This window comes from Odocoileus virginianus, chromosome 3 (genome assembly GCF_023699985.2).
Source record: "Odocoileus virginianus isolate 20LAN1187 ecotype Illinois chromosome 3, Ovbor_1.2, whole genome shotgun sequence".
Taxonomy (NCBI): domain Eukaryota; kingdom Metazoa; phylum Chordata; class Mammalia; order Artiodactyla; family Cervidae; genus Odocoileus; species Odocoileus virginianus.
Window position 1 is genome coordinate 22,926,972 of NC_069676.1, and position 15,571 is coordinate 22,942,542.

A 15,571-nucleotide genomic window follows, 5' to 3' on the forward strand; every position below is an offset into this window, starting at 1 on the left:
ACAGACCCAAGCCTCTATCAATAAAGAAGAGCCTAGTGATCTTGAAAGATAATAAAACTGCAAGTAACAAATTTCAGCAAAGAGATGCATTGCATAGCGATAAGAGCCTGTATTTGAGACTCAGTCTACCTGAATTCAAATTCTGGCTCCATCTCTTACCAACTGTGGGATTTGGGATATTTACCATGTTAACTGTGTTACAGAGAAAGAAAAAATTCAAATATTAGAGAAATATAAGACATTGTCTGAGAGCCAAAAGGCTTCCCAGGTGGTGCTAGTGGTAAAGAGCCCACCTGCCAATGTAAGAGACAGACAATATGGGTTTAATCTGTGGGTCAAGAAGATCCCCTGGAGGAGGGCATGACAACCCACTCCAGTATTCTTGACTGGAGTATCCTATGGACAGAGGAGCCTGGCAGGCTACAGTCCACAGGGTCACAAAGAATTGGACGCAACTGAAGTGACTTAGCACACATGCACACTGAGAGCCAACACTGATTCCTAAGAACCTAGGATTTTGGTGCTATCCACCTCTATCCACAAAATGAAAACTAATGGGCATTTGTCCACATCAAGGTAAACTGGGTCTTGGCCTCCTACACAACATTGCTTCTGACCAAGGTTTTTACTTTACATTAAACAAGATCAGTGGATACATTGGTTTTATCATGTACACAACATCTAGAGTCAAGATAGGTAGAATAGGCTAGTGGAGATTGATTTAAGTCATCATGTAGGAGAAATACCTTGAAAATTAATGACATGGTTCCTCAGATGGGGTACCTATTTTGAACCAGCAAGAAGGAAGTGGATTCTGTTTTTCCCAAAGCCAAGTTGTATTAATCCAGGAATCAAGGACTGGAAAGATGGTGCTATTCACAGTTAGTGTGGAAGTGAAAGTGTTAGTCACTCAGTTGTGTACAACTCTTTGCGACCCCATGGACTGTAGCCCACCAGGCTCCGGTATCCATAGAATTCTCCATGCAAGAATACTGGGGTAGGTTGCCATTACTAATTACACTTCACAAAATTTCTCTTTCCATTCCATCATCTTCAGGCTCTACTACTGGTGTGGAAATAATAGATAATAGAGGAATGCTTTCAACATTTAATGGAAGTGAGACTTCCATTGGGCCATTTTACACTCCTCATGGCATTATGAAGAAAGACCAAAAAAAAAAAAGAGTATTTTAGCCTTCCTTGTTTGATTCTAGTTCTAGGAAAAATAGGATTGCTGTTATACAATGGAAGCAGGGAGGAGAATAAACAGAACACCTTCTCATATTACCAAGTCCAGTGCTAAAAGTTAATCAAAGACTCTGGCAATCTATTCAGGCAGAACCACCAAAAGCTTAGATCCCTCAGGAGTGAAGGTTTGAGTGACCCCACCGGGTAATGAATTCCGGCCAGCTGAGGTGCTAGCAGAAAGCAAAGCAAACAGAAACACTTGGTGGAGGAAGAAAGTTATAAATACCAGCTACTGCCTTGCGGCCAGTTGCAGAAACAAAGACTAATGCCGCTATCTATTTTTCCTTCCTTGTTGAGTCATGGCTTTATCTACACATTTTAATAAAGTTTCCCTTTCTGGAGGAGGTTTGCTGATAGTAATTATTGATGTAATGCATGCCACGAATGGCAGAATTCTGAAGTGGGACTGCACCAAAACTAGAGAAAATAGACATCACCCAGAGATTCTGGACTTGGACCCTGACTCACTTTGGGCTCTCTGCCTTTGGAGAAGGAAGAAACACATTTTAAGTTGTATGTGGAACAGTTACATTATCTTGGGTGAAGGTATTTTTAACGTAAATGTGTGCAGAACAAATAGAGGTAGACAAAAGAATAGATTAGGGCGGGTATTTGTCATTTGTCGGCTACATAAACCCCTTCTAGCTGGGAGGAGTCCTGCGTGCGTGAGTCTGGGACGGAGACACGGCTCACGCCGAGTGCACAGGAAGCTAGTGTGCCCTCCTCCTCGTGCCTCAGCACCAGCAACAGGTGCGTGTGCCTGGCCTCACACTCGGAGCTCTCCTCCCCAGTGTCCCTACCGTCAGAGGGTGACGCAGAGGTGAAACTTCAGGATGCACTGTCAGTAGCAGGGATGGGGAGTGAGAACAGCTTCACTCTCAATAGCAAATAGTAAACTGACAGTGATAGTACACTGTCAATAGCAGAGGCAGCACTCTAACCAGAGCATTTCAGAGGCAAGACCCTGCCTGGGCTCTCATTTTCTGGCCTCTTCTCATCTCCTACCTTTTATCCTTCTAATAAATTCCTTCTCCTTAAATCAGACAGAGTTGTTTTCCATTACTTGGAAGAGCCAAGTGAGACAAAACTGCTTCACTACTTTAGAAGAGGCGGCCACTTCATCAGAGCTAATCCATCTGAAAGCAGGAAGGGGAGAATATATGGCTTTGTTAAGAGACCGTTTCTGCCTACAGTGAGGAACCAAATACGTCAGAAAGTCAGAAAATACTGAGCCAAAATCTCTGCCTTGAGCTAATATAAATGAGAGAAAAAAGAAAGGAGGAAACATCACAGGATTTACACCTGAGACCTGGAAAAGCCTGACCCTAAGCCTGTCCAAGCACCAACTCTAATATACTATCTACTTGACAAAGGTGTCAACTACCTATGCATACACTTTGTATACAATTTCAGAAATTCAGGGTCCCAAAAGACCTTCCCTGTCCTAGATGTCCAAAAACAGAGTAATTCAGCAGATAAGAAGTAATTAAGTGCAAAGATGCTGCCATAATGGAACCCCCAAATTAGGTATGACTATTAAACTACTGATTAATTTTTGGAATCAGCACAGAATTGAGAATTATATTCAGCAAGACAACGGAGGGGGAAAAAAGTCTACAAAGTGAACTTCTGTTAAGTCAAGGCAGAAACTCAAAAACTATATAAACTTTCCACATAAATAACTTTTCTTTACAATTTAATGACTATACATAAAACAGAGTTTTGCTACAGAGTGTAATACTGGTATTAACTCCTCTTTACTTAGTCAATTTTGAAATATCTTCTTTCCTTTTACAATATCCAAATGAAGTTTTTGTCTTTTCCTCTTCCAGGTTTTTTGTTCCAAATGGACTACAGCCCAACACCGCTGAAGGGAGAATTTCTCCTCTGCAGTCAGGGGCTTTCATAGAGGCCAATAATTCCAGTTTCCTCTGTTAATCTAAATCTAGCACCGGAAATAAAGATTTGGTCCTGGCCAGGTATCCCCTTTCAGCCAGATACAACTGAATTTATTTGAAGGTATAGCAAGGCAGCGTAATGCCCAAATGCAATCTCTATTTCAGACGTTCCTGGTGAGCCCCAGACTTCCCGTGCACTCCCTCTCTCAACACAATCATCCAGATTCCTCAAAGCAAATAAATGGAATTGACTTAGAGGCCTACCTCTCCCCTCCTCACCAGTCTTCTCAAAGCTGTCCACTTCTCTACCATTCCCTTGGGCAGACCCTTCTGATATCACACATGAATTACAAGCAGTAGCCCCTCAAGGCCTCTAGAACTTAAACCTCCTCTGCTCCACCTGCAATAGTATGCCTGTTGACTACACAGCACACCAAAATGACTTTGTTAAAACAAATCCTTTCTCTGCTTAAAATTATGCAATGGCCACTCACTGCCTTCGGAAGAAGTCTAAGCCCCTTAGCATATCCTCAGTATGCTAAGTAGCCTCTATTGCCAATTAAGTGTAATTTTTAATACTTCTTGCCTTATAGTTTTACTTGCATTTCCCTAAATATATCATGTTTTCTTGTCCTTAGGCTTTGCCTGGGGAGCTTTGAATGTCTTTTTCTCCACAAACTTATTCCCCTAGCTAAATGTGCTCCTCCTTCTAACTGCAGCTCAGCTATTGCCTCGGCCAGAAGACTCACTGATTGCTCAAACCTTAACACTGCATCTGAAGCTCTGGAAAGGCTACCGCCAAGTTGTCATTGCCTATTTGTCAGTATCCCTAGGGCAGCCAACTGTGTGCTCTTCAGTGGCGTCTGTCTACTACCCAGTAAGCAACAAAAAGTCTCCGAATAAATCAATGATTCATAAACTTGGGTGCTTTCTGTTATTAATTTCCACTCCATAGGTAATTTCCACACTTTGTAGGCAATAAGATATTCTTCAATTTTGTTTTCTAGAGTCTCATCCCTGTCCCCATGACCTTCAAGTTCTACGTCTATACTAAAGCAATCCTTTACTTATTTATTATGTAAGCCAGAAGTAGCCAAGCAGACTGATGAAGATAAAACATTGCTGAATACAGAAGACAGGATTATTACATTTTGAAACTGCACTTTGTCATTTGATATTAAAGAAATAAGAACCTACCACTTTGAAAAGAATGGCACTTGCTTGACCTAGTGAGAGTTAACACACAGTGTCGCACCCAGGGGTTACAACTCGTGAACTTTATAAAAAAAAATTCAGCCTATTTTTTGTAGGAAAATTCCTTGCTTTCTGGAAACCTGAAGTTCATGTTGGCCCCTGGCTGACCATACATTTCATCTTTTTATTCTACTCTTTTCTTTGTTGTTTAAAATTGAGGCCTGAAATCATACACTATTGTAAAAGAGAAATGTACATTTGTACTGAAAATGCAAAGACCTCCAAACTTGTCTTCTCTAAAAATTCTTCTGAAATTCAAGTAAAAATAAAAGTTTTAGTGGCTGTTGTATGTTTTTTCTGAAGCCCGAGTAGGAAAATTACTGTACAATTGACAAACATGAAACATTTGCAAATATGTGACGAAATTCCATTTTACATTACAGCCACTTTCACTGACAATCCTGATCACATTTCTTACAGTCAAGTATATCATCAATATACCTAATTTGGGAAACTACGTTTAGAATTGTCAATTCTTCCATATGCTTTACCTTAAAAGATATGGAAGAGAAAGGATATTAATGATGCTGGGTTAATTCATTCCTAAAACAGATATTGCAGAAGTTAGAGGTGCAATAAGACTTGTAATTTTGGATTCATATCATTAATTAAAAAGATGAGATATGAAGGGCCTGAAATTCTCTTTTAGGATTGTTATAAAACATTTATAGCAAAAGAATTCTACTACTATGTATATATTTTAATAATTTTCTCTCTTTTGCATTTTGTGAACTATGCAGAAATAAGTGAAAACTTTGAGTACCTGTAAGACTAGGTATCTGTATGACCCTTCTGACATTTTAATTTTGTAAAATTTTTAGCAACTAAGATGTGTTCCTAGGAAAAGCACAGGGTGTTAATTTTTCCATTTTAATATAAAATACTGATGGACATAACTGAGCAACTGAGCACATGAACTGATGAAAGTTGGGAAATCATGAATGAGAACATTTGAACCACAATAATGTGATTATGGTCAAATCTCATAGTTGGAACTTTGAATTAAAAAAAAAAAAGGTGTTTAAAGGTTCCATTTGTTTTCAAAGTCCAGTAGTTGCATAACTTTCCATAAGTGTTAATATGAGTTAAGAGCAGATCCTGAAAAAAGTTTCCTAAAGTATTTTTATTATTTATATTTCATTTGAGACTAGAGGGAAAGTAATACTCCCCATGAGCCAATGAGCAATGGTTAAAGTGTTCAATGGAATATGGGAAATCCATTACTCGTTAACAAAAAGGAGTCCTAAATTTGAATTTCTGCCTTATCTCTTTGTTATGATCCTATTATTCAAACATGGGAAGGGGGTTTGATTGAAAGAAGCCTTTATGAAATTGTCAAGCCATAGTAAGCTGAATGTGAGGATATGCTATAATTTCCCTCATGCCCTGCATTATAATTCATTATTAAAATGCCAGATTGGTATCAAATGTGAGAATGCAGTTGCATCTGATGCTTATGAATCTTGATACCATTAGTGTATTAAAAGACACTTCCCCCCATCTGAGGGAAGTTAACAATTCATACAGAAGTTTCATATTACACATCTTCAGTTGATCACCCTTAGGGGACTCAGTAAGTGCTGAAGTTTTTGTAAAAGATCTGAGCTTCCTGGAGTGGAACTTAAAGAGACTTTTCAAAGACTACTGCCATATTTGGTCCCTTGACAAACCCTTTTTAAAAGAGAAGACAAAGGTAATCATTCAGATTTCATTGTTCTGTTCAGCCTAACTGGGAAAAAAAAAATAGTTGATACTCTATTTCAGGTATTGTCTCAACAATGAAGTGAGGGTTGTTAATCTTGTGTGAAGTAATATTGTATAACAGTTTGACATTCTCACACACAGAGACAAAATATTCGTGCCAATGATAAGACACAGAATATTCACAGTGTTTATTCTACAACACTATAAAACTAGTGCTTTAACCATAGAAAAATTTCAATACCAGAAAAACAAATCCTTTTACCTTCCAAGTATCTGATCAGTTCAATTCAGTTCAGTTGCTCAATCATGTCCAACTATTTGCGACCCCATGGACTGCAGCCTGCCGGGCTTCTCTGTCCATCACCAACTCCCGAAACTTACTCAAACTCATGTCTGATAAGTTAGGCCATTTCTCTCACTCTTGTGTAGCACTAAAGAGAAACATACAGGATCTATGAATTTTCATGTTGTATTGGTACATGCTGCCCACTCTGAGATCTAAGGAAAGCTTCTACTCCATTTTACTTTCAGTACTACAGCCCCTGGGCATTAGCTTCCATCCCACCATTTCCCTGATTACTCAGCACTGGAATATCAATGAAAGAGAATATTTATTACAAGTCTGCCATTGCAAATCCATCTTAATACCTGAAGCAAACATCATTTTATTAACTACATAGATCTAGACTGATGTAATAAGGTGGACAAAGGACCCATGGCAGGCAATACGGTAAAGCAGAAGGAGCAAAGACCTCATGGTACTTTGGCTTCAATTTTCAGCTGTGTGAAAAAGGAGGGTTATTACTAATTGATTGGTAGTCATTTTACCAATCCATTGTGTTTCCAATTTCCCAAAGCTAAGTATAAAGTTTTAACCATTTATCACTATCCTCAAGCTTATCATTCTTCTACCACTCTTTGACTCTCAATGCATTACAAAATCCTTAATTACTGAAAAAAAAAATAGATGCACTGGAATGACCCTAAGATTTTTAGTAGACTTCCAATTGTGCCTGTAACTTTTCCCTACGTATCTCACAGTACATTATTTGTGTATATGGAGGTAAGTGGTGGAGTAATGGGTTCACAGCTTCCTGGAATATTAGTTTATACTAAAATGTTTGGAAATGAAAAGATGTGAATTATTGAATTTATAAAAGTTGCACATACACATGGAAATAATATTAGCAAACTGTGGCTTTTCCATGGTGGCCAATCTTATATTTCTTTCTGTGTACCTGAAGAGTAGAAAGTTTTCACTAGTAGTATGTAATTGAATAATCTGGTTTATAATATTTAAATTATTATAATTGATGAAGATTTTTTACACTGTAAAATCATGTGAGAAATGTAACAACTTTTCTAAAATATATATCCTCTGAGATAAACATATCATCTCAACTAGCCCCCAGCCACCATAATTGGGCTTTAATAAATATAGGAATGAAAATACCTCTGGGTTGCCAAGTCCAGGTGGTGGCTGAAGTACAGTATACGTCTTTATCACCAGGGGTAAATTCAACATGGTTAATGAATGAACAGTACAGTACAGGTACCAGGAATCAAAATGGGCACTGGCCACCACAAGGTTCCAGTGTGTACTAGTGGAATGTCATCCCTGGTTTTCACATCAAAAATAGAGTCAATATGACCATGCTAGTTCCAAGAATGCCAGACCCACAGAGACCTCTAGCTGAAGTGTGTTAACTGTGGAACCACAGAAGTAGCAATGATAGGTAGTAAGATTTTACTAGCTCTGTAAAACCAAAAACATTCTAGAGACCAACTTGAGCTATCCACTACAGTCACAGCCTCTGAGCCAGTTTTTCAAACTTAGAGGTCCTTGAGTAAAGACAAAAATCACACTTTAAAGAAGGATTTACTGTAACACCATACATAGGTTCTCTAGCCCTTTCTCGCAGTCCTCCCCAAAGAAACTTACGATGCTTTGCACTGTGAAAATTAAAGAAAGGTGGTACTTTAGGTGTTTACCACCAAAACATTTTAGGTGGTATTGGGTTATGAGCTAACCTTAGTTCCAGAAACCCATTAAATCATTGTGGTCTGACAGTCAGAGTAAGGCTAATAGGATAAGTTCCAAACTGGAGTACTTGCCCAAGGCCAGTGGAACAACAAACCTATTCAATGATTATTTTCTTAGCTTAATGATGTATACTTGAATGGCTATCTTTAGCCACTGGTTGAATCCCTATACTAGCTAACTGACCTAGAGTAAAAGTTTATGGTAAGAAGGGCCAAATGCAAGATATTAGTGTTCCTCAATACAGAGCCTAATATACTAACTTTCATAATACATACAAATTTCAGGCATTTAACTCAAAAGCAGTAAATTTCTTTGTCATGTGAAACTCCAGTATGAGTGTTCTTGTACAGTGGCATTCATTCAGAGATTCATTCAGCATCTTTGCCTCTTAAGTCTCTGCCATGACCAAACGTTCCAACCAGTGTTCTAAGAATATTGTTATCCTCCGCATCTACTTGATCACATGGGGTCTGTAAGACTGCAAAAGAAGCACAAGACTTCTTAAATGCCTTCCCCTGAAAATGGTAGCTTACATTTCATTGGCCAGAACACAGTCACATAATCACACCTCACTAACTACAAAGGGAGCTGCTAGACATAACCTAGAAATAATTCTGGGAAGAATAAAAGAACAATGATTTTGGTGAATAGCCAGTAGTCTGCCACATGGAATAATTTCAAAGATTTGTATTATGTCAAACATTTCAAAGATGTACTTCTCCCTAAACCTTTATCAATAGATTTATTAGCAGTTCCTTTTGATTGAATGAATGAGGATGAAAACTGGTTTGATTTTCAGATGGTTCTCCAACAGTCTTCACCAACAGCTAGTATAATCTTCTACTGATTTACAGTCCTACTTATTTGTGGCCCTGAAAGACAGTGGAGAAAGACAATCTTTCCAATGGGCAGTCTTTGGAACTGCACCTCTTCTTATCTTCTCTTTTTAAAAGAAAGATAACATAAGAAGAGTCTCTATACTGATGTATGGACATTGATCAATAGTTTTCCCCAGTGGAACTCTCAGAATAGACCAGGACTAAAAATATTTATGCACTATGTGACTGTTCACCAGAAGGTCATCACTGTCTAAAAGGTGTTTAGAAAAACAATACAATGACAACAACAATACAAACAAAGCATTGTGAAGGAAAGACATAAAAGGCTGGGGTAAGGCTTTACGACTAGCTGCAGAAACAAGGATGGTGTATAATCCAGAGATTCCAGACAAAGCTGAATACACTAAATGGCTATCATTTAGTTAGTCTGCTCTACAGTTCTGAGAGTGCTTTCTATTTGAGACAGACTCATTATGTCAGCTAAAGGGATTTTTAAAAGTTTACATGGCAAACAGAAGGGGAAAAAGTGGAAGTAGAGACAGATTTTACTTTCTTGGGCTCCAAAAGCACTACAGATGGTGACTGCAGCCATGAAATTAAAAGATGCTTGTTCCTTGGAAGAAAAGCTATAACAAACCTAGATAGCATATTAAAAAACAGAGACATCACTTTGCCAACAAAAGTCCATATCACCAAGCTATGGATGTGAGAGTTGGACCATAAAGAAGACTGAGTGCCAAAGAACAGATGCTTTCAAACTGTGGTGCTGGAGAAGATTCTTGAGAGTCCCTTGGACAGCAAGGAGATCAAACCAGTCCATCCTAAAGGAAATCAACCCTGAATACCCATCAGAAGGACTGATGCTGAAGGTGAAACTTCAATACTTTGGCCACCTGATGCGAAGAGCCACCTCATTGGAAAAGACCCTGATGTTAGGAAAGATTGAAGGCAAAAGGAGAAGAGGGTAGCAGAGGATGAGACGGTTAGACAGCATTATTGACTCAGTGGACATGAATCTGAGATAGTGAAGGACAGGGGAGCCTGATGTGCCGCAGTACATGGAGTCACAAAGAGTCCAACACAATTTAGCTACCGAACAACAACAACATGTGGAGGAAACTATATCCCTGTGTGTGTGTGTATGAACTGGTATGTATGTAGTATGTATTAGTCACTCAGTTGTGTCTGACTCTTTATGATCCAATGGATTGTAGCCCACCAGGCTCCTCTGTCCAAGAAATTCTCCAGGCAAGGATACTGGAGCAGTTTGCCATTTCCTTCTCCAGGGGATCTTCCCAACCCAGGAATCAAACCCAGGACTCCTGCATTGCAGGCAGATTCTTTACCATCTGAGCCACAAGGGAAGGCATTGATAAAATTTTGTGGGCATCTGCTGTTTTTCCTTGAGAAAGCAAGAACCTTTCTCATTTTTATAGTCAATAAAAAAACTACTTTGGGAAACTGTATCCTGTTTAAAGTCATCACTGAAGTGTAGGAGTAAACCAGTTCATTCCAATTAGATATCTCTCCTTGGAATCTGAAACTGATGTAGAGGTAGACAAGAATTAAGCCAACTAGAACCACAGCACAGATAAAAAGATGGTCCTGGATTGCTCACTACCAGGAACCTCAGCAGCCCTCACTGTCACCCTCTCAGACTGGTTGTTTAGGCCATTCTTTGATGAAATAACTGATATACAGGTGTTTGGGTTTTTTTCCCAATAAATTATTGGTTTTGGCTTAAGTGATTAGAACTTAATTATTTTCTTGAAATCAAACGTAATAGGCATAATCTTGTCAATCTACAGAAGTAGATTACAATTTTTTTTATTAGTTGTGCTCTCACAAATGAGATCTTATGTGAAATCCAAATGCACCTATTCCTCCTGTAATGGCCTTAGCTTATTCTCCAAAATAACACCACTAAGTGAAAAGTTGGTAAGTATAAAAATATGGGATGTGTCCATACCAGTCTGATACACCCAACCTTTTCTCAGACAGTTAGTACATCAAATGAATAATAAAAACATGTTTACAGGGCTTCCCTGGTGGTCCATTGGTTAAGAATACACCTGCCGATGCAGGGGACACAGTTTTGATCCCTGACCAGGGAAGATTCCATATGCTGTGAAGCAATTTATCCCATCGCAACTACTGAGCCAGTGCTCTAGAGCCCATGAGCCACAACTACTGAAGCCCATGTGCCTAAAGCCTGTGTGCCACAAGAGAAAATGCCACAATGAGAAGCCTGCACACCACAACGAAGGGTAGCTCCCACTTACTGCAAATAGAAAAAGCTGGTGCACAGCAGCAAAGACCCGGAGCAGCCAAAAAAGAGAAAAGAAACAAGTAAATCTTTTAAAAATGCTTATAAAAATAATCAATGTAACAGTGAATAAATGCTGTTTGTACATATAAATTGATGTAATGAAGTTTTATAATATTCCCCAAGGAGGATGATTTATTATGGCTGGAAGAAGAGTGGTAAAACATCATTCTTTAAAAGCTAGAGGAAAGTCACTTGTTTGAATATTGGGCAAACATTTAATATAGTATCGTATGAACTTGAGAATTCTCTTCCTCTTAAAACTTTAAAATAACTACCTGAAATGGAAGGCTTTAACATGAATAGAAAAGACTGGAATCTTTGGGTAGAAAAGTATGCACTTTCAGACATGAGGAAATCATATACATGCACAAGAATGACGAGTAGCAAAGAGGATACATATTAATTTCTCTTGCTTGGCATCTATAGGCAAAACACAACATTACGGTTCATCCAAATGTAGCATGTATTTCAAATTTGCTCCAAGTAATATTCTTTGATTAGAAACTGTTGTATAAAATAAATGTGTGAGTGTGCCTTTGTTTGAAACAGTAACGTTGAAATATAACTTTTCATCCAATTTCTATTTAGTGGATTTCAGGGGGAAACCCATTATATTGGAAAACAAGGAGTCATTGTCTAAAAGTGGTATAAGTTTTCAAGAGCTGTTAAGGTAAAAAATTCTTTAAGGAAAAAAGTGATATGTGAAGTTAAAATGCAAAGAGAACCAATAAAAACCGAACTGGGAAGGTAAAGTGAACTATAATCCTTTCTCTCCTCTCAGTTGCCACCCAGGCAAGTCACTTGCAAAGCTTTGACCGATTTACCTTCTCAGTCATATAAGCTATAAGTTCTTTTCCCAATTCCCATCATACACCATTTGATCGACACTACTTGCTGATTCATGAATATGCTATGAATTTTCAGGCCTTCAAGAAATTGTTTATGTTCCTCCCTTTCAGTAAATTACTTCACTTTCTTCTCAAAATTAAAAAAAAAAAAAAACTACTTATTTTTGAATTCCCAGCATATACATCACCATCCTTAAGCCCCACCTAAAGCAAAAAGAAATACTTTATTATGAATATTCTCATAGGATATAATGATACTTCCATTCCAGTATTTATTAAATTTCATTGTAATTAGTTGATTATGCAGCTAATTCCTTAATAAGTTCTTCAGAACAAAGAATTCTGCCTAATTTCTTTTGGTTTTCCTTGAATTTAGCAGTGTCTTATTCATCAGAAAGATGATCAACAAAGATATGTTGAGCCTTGGTAAATACAATAAGGGGATAAGAGTTTTAAGAAATAGTTGGTGGTTATACCTGATCAAAAAATGAGCAAAAGAACTAAATAGACATTTCTCCAAAAAAGACATATAGACATCCAAAAGACACATGAAAAGGCTTAATATTACTAATAATTAGGGTCATGCAAATCAAAATTACCATAAGGTATAACTTCACACCAGTCAGAATGGCCATCATGAAAAAGTCTGAAAATAACAAATGCTGGAGAGGATGTGGAGAAAAGGGAAACCTCCTACACTGTTGGTGGGAATATAAAATTGGTTCAGCCACTCTGGAAAATAACATGCAAGTTCCTCAAAAAACTAAAAATAGAGTTGCTATCTGGCCAGAAATCCCACTCCTCAGCATATATCCAGAGAAAACTAAGTTGAAAAGATACACATACCCCTATGTTCTACAATACAGCAGCACTATTTACTGTAACAAAGACATGGGAGCAACCTAATAAACGTCCATTGACAGATGAATGGATAAAGATGTGGAACATATATACAATGGAATAATATTCAGTCATAAAAAGAAATAATGTCATTTGTAGCAACAAGGATACAACTAGAGATTATCATACTAAATGAAGTGAGAAAGACAAATACCACATGATATCACTTATATGTAGAATCTAAAATATGACACGAATGAACTTACCTGTGAAACAGAAACAAACTCACAGACTTAGAGAACAGACTTATGGTTGCCAAAGAGCAGGAAAGGGGGGAGAGGGATGGATTGAGGGTTTGAGGTTAGTAAATGCAAACGGTTACATATAGACAAACAACAGAGTCCTACTGCATAGCACTATCCAGTATATTCAATATCCTATATTGAATTATATTCAATATCTTGTGATAAACCATAAAAGAAAGAATATGAAAAAGAACATATATAATTGAATCACATTACTATACAGCAAATTAACACAACACTGTCAACTATACTTCAATCAAATATTTTTTAAAAGAAATATTTGGTGGTTATAGTGAAAAATGAATTGATGATACATGTAGTTCCAGAGTTCATGTTTTGAGGATGCTCTCTATTCAAACTTGTAACAATTAAGATTAAAATAAAAGAGAAAAAAATTTAAAGACAACCAAGTTCAAAAAATGTAACAGAACCAAAACAAAACAAAATTTGATGTGGCAAGTATAGCTGAAGTCACACAACTTCCAGGTTTCAAGTTACCAGCAAGTACATATGATCAGTTTAGATCACACAGAGTATCTCCTCTCCGCATGAGGAGAGAGACTGAGGCATAAAAAACTCATTTAGCGATGGTGTGACTACAAACTGGTACTGTAACTCTAAAAGCAGTAAAATGCTCACATGTGTTCTGGGTTATAAGTTATTTCAGTCATGTCCGACTCTGTGTGACACTATGGACTGACTCCAGGCAAGAATACTGGAGTGTGTTGCCAGGCCCTCTTCCAGGTAATCTTCCCCACCCAGGAATCCGCCTGCATGCTTCTCACATCTCCCAGGGATCCGCCTGCGTGTCTCTTACATCTCCTACATTGGCAGGTAGATTCTTTAAGATAGCGCCACCTGGGAAGGCCATGCTCACAGGTGTAATCCAACCATTTTATTTCTGCATTTGTACTCTAGAACACTTTGCACATGTGCACAGAGATTTTTCCAAGGCAGTTAAAGGTACATGTTGGGGAATCAAGACTTTTGGGTTCAAATCTCTTGTCTGTTGCCTTCAGTTACACACCATGGATAATTACTTAACCATTCTGTGCCTAGGTTTCCTTATTTCAAAAATAGAAATAATAAAAAATACCCACCTCTTGGGGATTGTTGTGAGGATATAAACGTATTAAACATTTGTATAACTCTTAGATTAATAAAGATTCAAATTTTAGCCGTAATCATAATTGCGGCAGCTTTGGTTCTGTTTTAAAAAAAAGACAAGCCCCAAGTGAGGTCACTTAATCTAAGCCCCACACAACCAAACCGAGACTTTAATTAGTTGCAGCTCTCACAGAAACAGAATCTTAAACCAATCCATCAGCATTAGGAAGGTAATCTCCCCGAAACACCCCTTCCATCCCCTAAGGAAAGTAACTACGCAATTACATTACCAACCTGCTTTTTTCAGGTTTTTGCCTCAATATAATAAGGTCCGCCTTCCTGCTCCCCTCTATCTATAAAAGCCTCAGTGTGTACATCTCTTCAGAGCACCTTTTATATCTGTTAGATTGGATGCTGCCAGATTCAAATTGATTTTTATTGAGATAAACTCTTAAAAATGTTCAGGTATCTCAGTTTCTTTTTTTGGAGTTTTGGCGTCAGAAGAGGAAACTGAAGGCGGCCCGGCCCTCGGGAGCACCGCAAAGACGGGGGTACCTGTTGAGCGCCTTGAACTTCTTGCTCTCTCGATGCCCCAGGAGGTCGGGCGGAAGTTCTTCGCGGACTCTGGCTTCGCTGCTTGGGTTATTTATGAGCTTTCAGACTTTGAGTATTTCTTTTTCCACAGGAGTTCGAGAAACTAACGTGAGTCGGCTGGGTCTGACTTAGGAACCGGACTGCGTCTGGGGACGGACTGGGTCCTGCCTGGAAATCGGACCGGGTGGGGAGATGAGCTGGGTCCGACTTAGGCTGAGCTGTGATCCAACTGTTGTTTTTAAGCTGAATAAGCAGGCTAACCTTACCAAAAATATTCTTGAATTATAGTGGTCACAGTAGAGAATTCTTAACCATTTTATGCGGCATCTTAGAGAAAAAGGAGTCTCAGCCAAGCACTCACCATAAAGTGTGAGTGAAGTGAAAGTCACTCAGTCGTGTCTGATTCTTTGCGACCCCAAGGACTATACATACAGTCCATGGGATTCTCTAGGCCAAAGCATTGGAGTGGTTAACTTTTCCTTTCTCCAAGGGATCTTCTCGACCCAGGAATCAAACCGGGGTCTCCTGCATTGCAGGCGGATTCTTTAACCACTAAGCTAT

The 15,571-nt window shown here is 38.4% G+C and overlaps 1 long non-coding RNA gene across 1 annotated transcript in view; it reads right to left on the reverse strand.

Moving 5' to 3' along the window:
- LOC139032196 (uncharacterized) overlaps positions 1–15,152 on the reverse strand; it is a 156,765-nt gene extending 141,613 nt beyond the window's left edge. The window contains exon 1 of the long non-coding RNA XR_011484720.1: positions 14,972–15,152. This is a non-coding gene — a long non-coding RNA (uncharacterized lncRNA). The remainder of the gene's footprint in view (positions 1–14,971) is intronic.
- Between the last annotated feature and the right edge of the window lie 419 nt (positions 15,153–15,571).